General features: G+C 43.5%; 1 protein-coding gene across 1 annotated transcript in view; it reads right to left on the reverse strand.

Annotated features, from left to right (window-relative positions):
- The window catches only part of LOC124795290 (balbiani ring protein 3-like), a 259,410-nt gene extending 250,323 nt beyond the window's left edge, over window positions 1–9,087 (reverse strand). The window contains exon 1 of the mRNA XM_047259248.1: window positions 8,967–9,087. The gene's annotated coding sequence lies outside the window, so the exon portion shown is untranslated. The remainder of the gene's footprint in view (window positions 1–8,966) is intronic.
- Window positions 9,088–9,944: the final 857 nt, after the last annotated feature.

Here is a 9,944-nt window from a genome sequence, read left to right on the forward strand (position 1 = left end):
CACATGGCTCATGAGCAGTATCGCATAATTCGTTCAGAAGTCGACAAGAGTGCGACGAGCCACGAAGCAAAGAAAACTTCGTTGCTGTAACGGTGGCAAGAGTTACTACAACGATCGTGGTCATTTTGAAATTAGTGAATATGTCGCTCACAGATGTTGCACAGTTATTGTGTAGAATATGCCAGAAGATTTTGAAGCAGTAAATCTCTTTTCGATTTTGGTACAATACACATCAGTTGGAAGTCTTTACTTACATAACTGGATACAATCGTGTGTTGTAAATTAGGGAAATGTAATGTGACAGTGTCAGTATTTTCATGGCAAATGTTTCGATAAGGCGCAGTAAGTCAATGGACGCCTACTTGGTAGTATGATTAATGCTTTTACTGAATTTATTTATTTATTTTAAATCATAATTTGGTTTTGCAGCTTTACCTACACATGTACAATTTTATTTTTTCGACTACAGTTAGTAAAAAAACGGCGAAGCTATAAGAAAGGAAGAAAAACAAGATTTTAACGTTGCTTCGACGACAAGGTTGATAACAGACGACGCACAAGCTCGGATTCATCATCATCATCATGTGTTCTGCCTAAAGGCAGGTTTTCACATGGTAGTTCTCCAGGTTGTCCGGACTTCTGCCATCCTCTTCAGGTCTGCATAATTTATGCCGTCTATCACCTTGTATCTCCTTCTTCCTCTCAGTTTTCTCCCACAAACCAATCCTTCCAAAGCATCTACTAGCAAACACTCCCTTCTCAATGAACGTCCCAACCAGTTCTTTTTCCTTTCTCTTACAACCTTCAGCAGACATCTTCTCTCACCAACCCTTTCCAATACTCTTTCATTACTCACTCTTTTCATCCAGCTTATTCTCTCCATTCTCCTCCACATCCACATCTCAAATGCTTCTGACCTTTTTTCATCCTCTCGTCTCAGTGTCCATGTTTCTGCCCCATATAGTGCCACACTCCAGACAAAACATTTGCCAAGCCTTTTCCTTAGTCCTTTATCTAATTTGCCACATAAGAGTCTCCTCTTTCTGTTGAATGCCTCCTTCGCTATGGAAATTCGAGTTTTCACCTCCTGGTGACATCTCAAGTCTTCAGTTATTGTGCTTCCGAGATATTTAAATTCACTTACTTGGCTAATGGTAAATTACTTGGCTAATGGTAGATTCCCAAGCAGTACATGGTATATCTCTCCATGTGAAAGATTCCGGAGTTAAAACTTTCCCTCATTCGGATCTCCAGGAGGCGAACACATTGAGAGTAGACATATTTGAAAGGAAGAAAGGGACACTGAAGGGAGGAAAGATACGGATTGGAACATGGAATGTGAGGACACTTCTGCAAGCTCGGATTGGGGAAATAAATCGGCCATGCCCTTGCAAAGTATGCATCGAGGCAGCAATTTAGGGAAATCTTGGAAAGCCTGAAGCTGGATTGCCGGTCGAGATCTGAACGGCCATTCATCCGTAAACGAGTCTTGTGACTTACCACTGGGCCGGTCAGCCTGATCGGTGGTGTGTAACCTTGACAATGCCGCTGTACAAGGGGTGGACAAAATATGGAAACACCATACGAAATGCATGCTTGAACATAAATACAGATGTTAGCCAAGCTTGAAGGTGGCGCTGTTGTATCTGACCACGATCGGCACCTCTGCAATGGTCTCGATACGTTGCAAGTGTCAGTCGCAGTCAGACCAGCATTCTGTGTTTTGAGAGCATTAAGTTGGAGCAAAGTGAATTCGAACATGAGCAAATTGTTGGTGCTCCTATGGACAGTGCTTCCATAACCGAGGGAGCCGAAGTTTTCAGTGTTTCAAGAGGCACCGTATCAAAGATTTACACCGCATACGGGGAAAGCGCCGGCCGTCGTGGCCGAGCGTTTCTAGGCGCTTCAATCCGGAACCGCGCTGCTGCTATGGTCGCAGGTTCGAATCCTGCCTCGGCATGAATGTGTGTGATGTCCTTAGGTTAGTTAGGTCTAAGTATTTCTAAGTCTAGGGGAGTGATGACCTCAGATGTTCATTCCAATAGTGCTTAGAGCCATTTGAACGGGGAAAGAGGAGAAACATCATTCGCTAAGTCATAATGCTGGACGAAAGCGCGTGTTGAGTGATGGTCACAGGCGGCCACTCAAAAGGCTTGTGACGAAAAATAAGACGATGGCACTGCAGAATTGATTGTCGCAGTTGCGAACCCTGTCAGCACCAAAAACACAAATGGAGCTCCTGAAGTACGGAATTATTGGGCGAGATGGAACTCCGAAACAACTCGTCAGTGATGCCAATGCCTGTAGCTGGAAAACTCGGTGCCGAAGCTATAAAACCTGGACTATGGAGCAATGGAAGAAAGTAATTTGGGCGGATGTGTGTTGTTCCACACACTTACCAACTTTTGGCCCGGTTTACTTCCAAGAGTGAAACAGACGAGGATTCGGTGATGACTTGGTCAGCCATATACTGGTATTCCCAGAGCCCCGTGCTTACACTATAAGGTAACATCACTGTCAAGGATTATGTGGGCATTTTGGCTGACCAGGCCCATCCCATGTTACAAATCTTGTTCCCCAATGGCGATGCTCTGTGCCAAAACGACAGGGCCCCCGTTCACACAGCTCGCATCGTCCAGGATTGGTTTTGTGGGCACGAGAATGAATTGTCGCGTCTCCCCTGGCTACTACCGTCATCACATCTCAGTATTATTGAGAGATAAGGATGTGTGATTGCTATCCACCTCCTTCCTCAATACCTGAGCTTGTCACTATTTTTCAGGACGAATGGTATACGATTCCCTTGAAAACCACAAAGACCCTGCATTTATCCATTCCGACACGGTTGGAAGCTATTCTGAATGCCACCGGTTTGCATACACCATACTTGGCATGGTCATGTCTTGTGTTTACACAAGACATGGTGTTTCCATATTTTTGCCCATCCCTGTATACAGAGCAGCCCCAACACTAGAAAACAGCATTGAAATACAGGAATACCTGCAGAGGATAGACGTTTGGTACAGGGATCGGCAAATGACCCCCAGCAGAACCAAATACAACGTGTTGCGTGTACATAGGAGAAAGATTCATTACTGTATGATTACACGATTGTATTACAATCACTGGAAGCAGTCACATCCATAAAATATTAGCGATATGCGTACAGGGTAGTTTAAAGTGGAACGACTACACACAACTAACTCCAGTAAAGAAGATGCCACACTGACAAGGAACCCCTTGAGTGCGAGGCTGCAAGTTCAATCTTGACTGAGGCTCATTTGAAAGTGCTTGTGTTAACAACTATGACAAGAAAAATATTAGCTACTAACGACTCACCGTGTGCATCAGGAGAGCGACAGAAAATTAGTGTCTGGGAGGTGCAGAGATCAACCTTCTATGTAATGTATGTTACACAGGTCACAAAATGGGCATCGTCAACAGTCAACATATGTTGCAAACAAGCCATTAACTTGCACAATGAACACCGAATAAAATTTGGCGCGCACCATCAAGATCGAAGGCGCACTCCTTGGGAGTTACAAACCGTGAAGGATGTTCAGTTAGGTACCCACTCTTAAAAGATGCATATAGAATCATAATGGTGTAACAGGATGATGAAAACTGATGAAATGTGATGGCATGAAACCGAATGCGAAACAGTCTGTCGTGGCGCTTATCGTGAAACTGGCTATCCTTTAAGGTGTAACTACTGCAGATAGAGCGATTCTATAAGGGGGGGGGGGGGGGGACGACGACCCGAGGCTGAATTTGTCCAGTGGTTCCAGATGGTACGAACTGTAATGTCATACACTTTTCAGGATGGATACTTCGCTCTGAAGTAGTGTTATTTTTACGTGCAGACCAGGAATAAAGCAAAAGGAAATTTTGACCAGCTACTGGCCAAAAGCGGTGCTCATACCACAGTTGTAGTTCTCTTATGCCCATTTTCCCTCTTGCTTGTTGTGACGTAAATATTACCTATTGCCCTTGCAAGAACACGCACACGAGAAAGAATCGTGGGGTGCAGATCAACTTCTCGCAGCACAACAAATAAATTTTCAACCAATTTACCATCCAGATTAACAGTCTGCATAATTGTACAAGAATGCGTTAAGGCACTGCTATTATTTGATCTTGATACAAATCTCTTGGTACGTCTGACATCCAGGGTTCCTTTCATATGCATTTTTTCTTTAAATACCGATCGGTCAGCGTTTAAAACAAATTCCTTACTGAACGATGAGAGCCGGCCGGTGTGGCCGTGCGGTTCTAGGCGCTTCAGTCTGGAACCGCGTGACCGCTACGGTCGCAGGTTCGAATCCTGCCTCGGGCATGGACGTGTGTGATGTCGTTAGGTTAGTTAGGTTTAAGTAGTTCTAAGTTCTAGGGGACTGATGACCACAGATGTTAAGTCCCATAGTGCTCAGAGCCATTGGAACCATTTGAACGATGAGAAAAGTTTATTTTCGGACCGATTCCGCAGTTTGCTGTGCATCGTCAAGTTGATGCTTTGTTTGAAATTTCGTTATCTTACGTCTACCAATTCTGTAGCACTGTTTTAAGTTATGCAACCATCCACTGTTTCTCTCGAAATTATTATGATTTGTGTCGCGCACAATTTGATGTGCATAACGTGGTAGGTCACTATCATGCACATCCTGTAAACCGTATCGAGCACCCTTGAAACGCACAACTCCAGTTTTTGTAACAAGTGCGCCTTGTCCTTAGTTTTTATTACGCATTACACGATCATATTTTGCGGACTTACTCAAAATTTGTTCATAATTGTTTTTTTACTATGCTGCGGATGATCTTCCATGTACGTATTTCCTTTTAGTACTCGATCCTTGGACAACGATTGTCCTTTACTACGTTTCACTGGAGAAGGGATTTGTGGCTCCCTGTCCGACAAGGGTGATGAACTACATGGCTCGACACTTTCACTTGTTAAGCACGTATAGTCATCATTGTACTCCTCATGTACATTGTCCGCACAGTCAAGTGTATACGACACCACACATTCCACTGACTCATCTTGCAGAAATACTTCATCTGCCATTTCTTTTTCACTCTGCGAAAGTCATTGGGTTCCTTTTTCACGAGATGTTAATTTCAGCAACTGTTGTTGTAAAGGGTGACAATTATTGAAGTATATGAAAAAAACTTAATTCAACATGTAAACGTCACTACAGATATTCGGATTTTTGTTATGACATGCTCGATATGCCTCACATCGTTGGCGAATGTGGCGCAGACGAACAGTGAAATTCTGCCTGATCCGCCGAAGTGTCGATGCTGCCGATGACCTCTTCAGTTGTTGTTTTAATCTCAGCAATGGTTTGGGGGTTACTGCTGTATACCTTGTCTTTAATACAGCCCCACAAAAAGAAGTCGCATGTGTTCAGATCGGGAGTATATGGCGGCCAATCAAGGCCCGTGCCAGTGGCCTCTGGGTATCCCAGAGCCAGAATGCGGTCCTCAAAGTGCTCCTCCAGGACATCGAACACTCTCCTGCTTCGATGGGGTCGACCTCCGTCTTGCATGAACCACATTTTGTTGAAATCAGTGTCACCTTGGATAACGGGGATGAAATCACCTTCCAAAACCTTCACGTACTGTTTGGTAGTCACCGTGCCACCAATGAATATAGTACCGATTATTCCATGACCGGACATTGCAGCCGCACAGTCATCCGTTGAGGGCGAAGAGACTTCTCGATCGCGAAATGCGGATTCTCAGACCCACAAATGTGCCACTTTTGCTTATTGACGAACTCCTCCAAGTGAAAGTCGGCTTCGTCGCTAAGCCAAACCATATTCACATCAAAGTCCTGTTCGCCAATTCAGTGGACAACAGTGTTGGTGAAACACAACCGCTGTTCTATGGCCCTAGGGCTTAATGGCTGACGGGTTTGAATTTTGTAAGGGAAGAGATGCAGGTCTTCAACAACAATTTGTCGCAGTGTCTCCCGGTTGATTCCCGTCTGTTATGCAGGTCGTCTGACCGATTTCCTTGGGCGGGTTTGAAACACAACGCGTGTCTTCTCGAAGTTTTCTGTCGTTTTCACCCTTTTTGGACGACCGACATTTCCAATACTGTTCACGAGCAATATCCGTTCTCTCAAACTTGCGAATCAAATTTTTGATTGTTAGCACACTTGGACCAGTTGTCTTCAGCTTGAACTCGGCCTCAAACTTCCTTTCAGCCGCAGTTGGGCTATTAATGCTCGCACAGTAGGCCTTCACAACCAGTATACGCTCAGGCACGCTGTATAGTGACATTTTCACGTGCAAACGGCCGACAACAACTAGGCGCGTGTGCATGCGCATACTAATTTCCGTCACGCCCTGCGGCACTGTGCAGTTTGAACGTCCTACTGCAAACCGTCCAGAATTTATGACGATTTTATTTCATGTAGTTCAATAATTGTCATCCTACAGACAATGCAATCGTTGCCATTAATCTGATTTGTATCAACACCACCACTAGTGTAGCATTGTGTGAGTTACTCGTCGATTAAGTAGTTCAACAGTCTGTAAAAAGCCAGACATCTGGCAACTCTATCTAGAAGGCAATCATTCTGACTCTAGCAACTGTTCTGGTCTACACAAGAAAGCGACTAGTCTGCACGGGTGGTCCACCTACATATACCACCGGATTTTAAGGTACAGCGATAACACAACGAAGCTCACCTCAGCGTGGTGATAATTGAGCGTTACTGTTCGGGGTTTTATGTTTTCTATCACTTAAAAGCATTAAGTCCGATTTTAATGAACCTTAAATTACTGTAACAACGAATCCAGTGGGATTCTTTCTGGAGATATCATTAGCGTTTAACACTCGCTAACGAACCAGTCGTCTAGTAAATTAAAAGCATTGCGAAGTGACACGACGATTATTTCACTAGAGTAAAGGTAAGCAGCAGAATTCATTTCTAGGGAGTTGTAAATTTCATCTGAAGGAGACAACTTCCTGGAAGAAATGCGATGTATATCGCAGCCGCAAACAGCATCTGATCGAACAACTATTGATAGCTAACATCTATCAATAAAACGACTCCAGAATAATTGTTGAATGATATTTAATATTAAACCCACGAGGACGAATCGTCTCGTGACAACCGACTTGTGTGAATTAATTCTTAACAACAAACCGAAAAATGTTTTTTCTCACAAACACACAACTGATGAGATTTACAATTACACTATCGAAGTCTCTCTATAAATACTTATGTAGTTTCTTACAGTAGTTTCTGATACTGGTCAGACGTAAATGGCCGGAAGCTATGCCTTAGATTGTTAAGTTTTACACAGGATAGTAATATTTCCAGTTCCACATTGTACATACGGTATTCAGACAAGAAGTCGTGCTTAACTACAAGAACAAGTTCAGATTTACAGAAGAGTGCTCTCAATAAGCAATCTCAAAGTTTACCACCAAAACTACTTTTTTTTTGCGTGTCTATCTAGGTCTATCTCTTGTCTTGAACGAACGGAACTTCACCGACAGTCAAACGCCAACACGAAACCAGAAATAATCTGCAACACAAGGTATTTTAAGTGATAAAGCATTATTGTGCAGGGTCTTAGTTGCAGCTACAATCAAATTCAAGGAACACAATAGATGATTTACAATATGTTGGTGGTGCAGGTAATAATCGTGACAATCACGTCTAAACCCCTAATACATCGATCTGCGTCAATAACCGTGATACGCTGCATCATTAGGTTTTTAACTTGGGCCATTTCTTGGCCTGGGTTAATCCTTCTGCGGCTAGCTCCGCCGAGCAGTAAGAGAGGGGAGGGAGCGCGTGAGTGTCTGTGCACATTTCGCATGTGTGCGCGTCAAGTGACAGGGACAGGTTGCTGATCGCTTGTAATTCCAAAATACGAGGGAATACGGGTGGTTGGCTGCTACTATTTGTCAATTAAGCGTGGTTGTATAGTTTTGAATCATTTCGTTTTCACCCCGTGGAGCAATAACTTTACTTCTGGTTTTATAGAGGTATACACGGAACAGGGATCAGCATTTTTTTTTTTTTTTTTTTTTTTTTTTAAGATTGTGAAGTAGAAATTAGTGGAAAGTTAATAGTAATGACCACCATATACAGGTCTCTAGCTGATGATTTTTAAATATCGTTATCCACGAAAAAACTTCCCACTTGTTTCATTAAATTGTTCTGGGCTGTAGATCGCGTCATATCGTAAAATGTACAGACATCCAGCAGGGTGAGTAATACAACATAAAACTGCTTGCGGTATATTCTTCTTCTTAGCAAGTCGAACAGTTCCTAAACCATAAAGTGCAAATCGTGCGGCATCAAGTGTAGAGTATTAGCCGAAGCTAATTACACTTTCTCGGCCTGTTAAAACATGCACAGACATTATTCTACTGTAGCTACGCTAAGCTATTGAGTATTGTAGCTCTGTTGTTTATACATACGGAAACGTAGCTGTTTGAAAAACCTATACATAACATTAAAACAGCACGATAAGTGTTAGGACAAGTACTCTGACAAGTACACATGCTGTTAACAATTCTATTTTACCACGTTTTCACTAGCGTATCTGAAAAGAAACTTAAACGTCGAGAACGAAAGATGAAATAGGTACAGAACTTACGAGAGAGAGTAGCACGAAATGTTATCATCTACTAAGATTAATCCTGAATGTTAAGAAAAAATCTTCAGGAGACGGGCATCCTGAAGTGCTTTCTGAGACAGATATCTAATTAAACGTTTTTAAACTGCCCTCACAGAAAAGTTTATGGGGCATGCATAGTCACCAAAACCTACGCTTACTGTAAAAGAAGATAATTTGCATATTACTATGTAGCTACATGGCAATAGATTACGTTCGTCTGCAATAATTACCCTCCAAGCGTATTAAAATATTGTCAGTCGTTTGTTGAGTGGCGAATACACTGTTCTCAACACGAATACTTTATACGTGCTTGGTACTTACCTGTAGTGGACCTGTGCAACTTGTCGACTATAATGTTAACACACACGCAGCTTCAATGCGAACAAACTCAGCAGCACTGGTCACCGCGCCACATACGATCGCGCTTTACTGCCGCTTTTCAACACACTGACCGACTTTCAAAGGCGCGGGACTGCCACTACGTCACGTTAGTTCCGTGAAACTGCGCATGCGCGGAGTTGCCACAACTCGCCGCTATGGGGTGCCACTAGTTAAGGCGCAGGGACACGCCGAGCAGCGTATTTCTTATGTCCGGTATGCGTTCAGAACACGAGCGCCGAGGAGGAACTTTAAAGCATTTGGGTGGCGGTGGCAAGGCGGGGGGGGGGGGGGGGCATATAGCCCCCTCCCAATGGAGTATCATGTTACACTGGATAAAATGACTTCAGGAATCAGCGAATATATCACTTCAACAGATTCAATCATCATCATCATCTTGGACAGTTTCCAGCCACTGGCTGGGTCTGTCGGGAACACAAGCCTCTCCACCGTGTTCTGTCTTTCCACCATTCCCCCTCTTCCACCTTCGTCCAGTTCTCTCCTCTTCTCACCACACATTCCTTCACTCCCTTCACCCATCTATCTCTTGGTCTTCCTCTGGGCCTCTTCCCCTCCAGTTGCAGATCAAACATCCTCTTTGGAATTCTTCCCTCATCCATTCTCTTCATGTGTCCATACCACTGCAGTCTTGATTTTTCTATCCTGTCCTGTACTGGTTCCTCCTTTAGTCTTTCCCTCACATACAAATTTCGCAATCTGTCTCGTCTTGTTACACCCAACCTGCTCCTCTGGAACTTCATTTCACTAGCCTGTATTCTACTTTTGTCGCTTTTGTGCATTACCCATGTCTCACTTCCGTATGTCAATATGGGGACAAAGTAGGTTCGGTATATAATTCCCTTGGATTTCTGTGGCACCTCCTTGCTCCAAATAAGCCCCCTAATGCATTTGTAGAACTGC

Source organism: Schistocerca piceifrons, chromosome 4 (genome assembly GCF_021461385.2).
Source record: "Schistocerca piceifrons isolate TAMUIC-IGC-003096 chromosome 4, iqSchPice1.1, whole genome shotgun sequence".
NCBI lineage: Eukaryota > Metazoa > Arthropoda > Insecta > Orthoptera > Acrididae > Schistocerca > Schistocerca piceifrons.